The sequence below is a fragment of the Palaemon carinicauda genome, chromosome 16, assembly GCF_036898095.1.
Source record: "Palaemon carinicauda isolate YSFRI2023 chromosome 16, ASM3689809v2, whole genome shotgun sequence".
Taxonomy (NCBI): domain Eukaryota; kingdom Metazoa; phylum Arthropoda; class Malacostraca; order Decapoda; family Palaemonidae; genus Palaemon; species Palaemon carinicauda.
In genome coordinates, this window is record NC_090740.1 from 45,753,600 (window position 1) to 45,754,360 (window position 761).

The following is a 761-nucleotide window of genomic DNA, read 5'->3' on the forward strand; positions in this document are numbered from 1 at the left end:
CCTTCGACCGGGGGGCCACGAGCGGACACCGAAAAAAGCAATTCAGAATGCAGAAGCTTGGAGTGTATAATTAAGGTGACGAGACTCCGGTCATAGGGGAAGAGTTTTTTTTTTAAAATTTGCCTGATTTTTTTACACAGTGTTTAGTTCCTGGAGCGGTGAAAAAAATTCATCACCGCTCGTAACCGTTCGTAACCGTTAAAAAGAAGTTGGTCCCCGTTAAGGCAACGCCGTATACGCTCGGCCACCGCTGATGGTCCCTATTACAGCTCCGAAAGTTTTGAGCTGCACAAAATATTGCGAGCGGTGAAGAGCGGTCAATTTTCCGCTCCGGCAAAGTTCACCACCGCTACAACAACGTCCAGTCAAAGTCTGGCACAGCTAGAAGCAAGTTCGTGGACACTTGGGTCCGCTAGGTCAACGCTGAAATCTTACACTGTCTGTTGTGCGCATGCGCTATCACTCCCGTGGTGCTGGCACGCTCCTTGGCGCCAGTATCCCACTGGACTGGACAGAGGAAAGAAAAGTGCATGTTCTCATGGCATATTGGTTTTCCGTATATTTGGCTAAGTTTTTGAGATAAAATCGTAACAAGTTAATTTCGTGCTACGATCTTTATTTTTGTTTTGTTTTGAAAGAGCACTTTTTAAACCAAATTTTCTACCGTGTTATTGTTGTTGTTGTTTTTCAGATGTCGAAGGTTCGAAAATGGACAGACAGCTACGTCAAGTTTGGATTCACGAAGGTCGTTCGAGATGGCG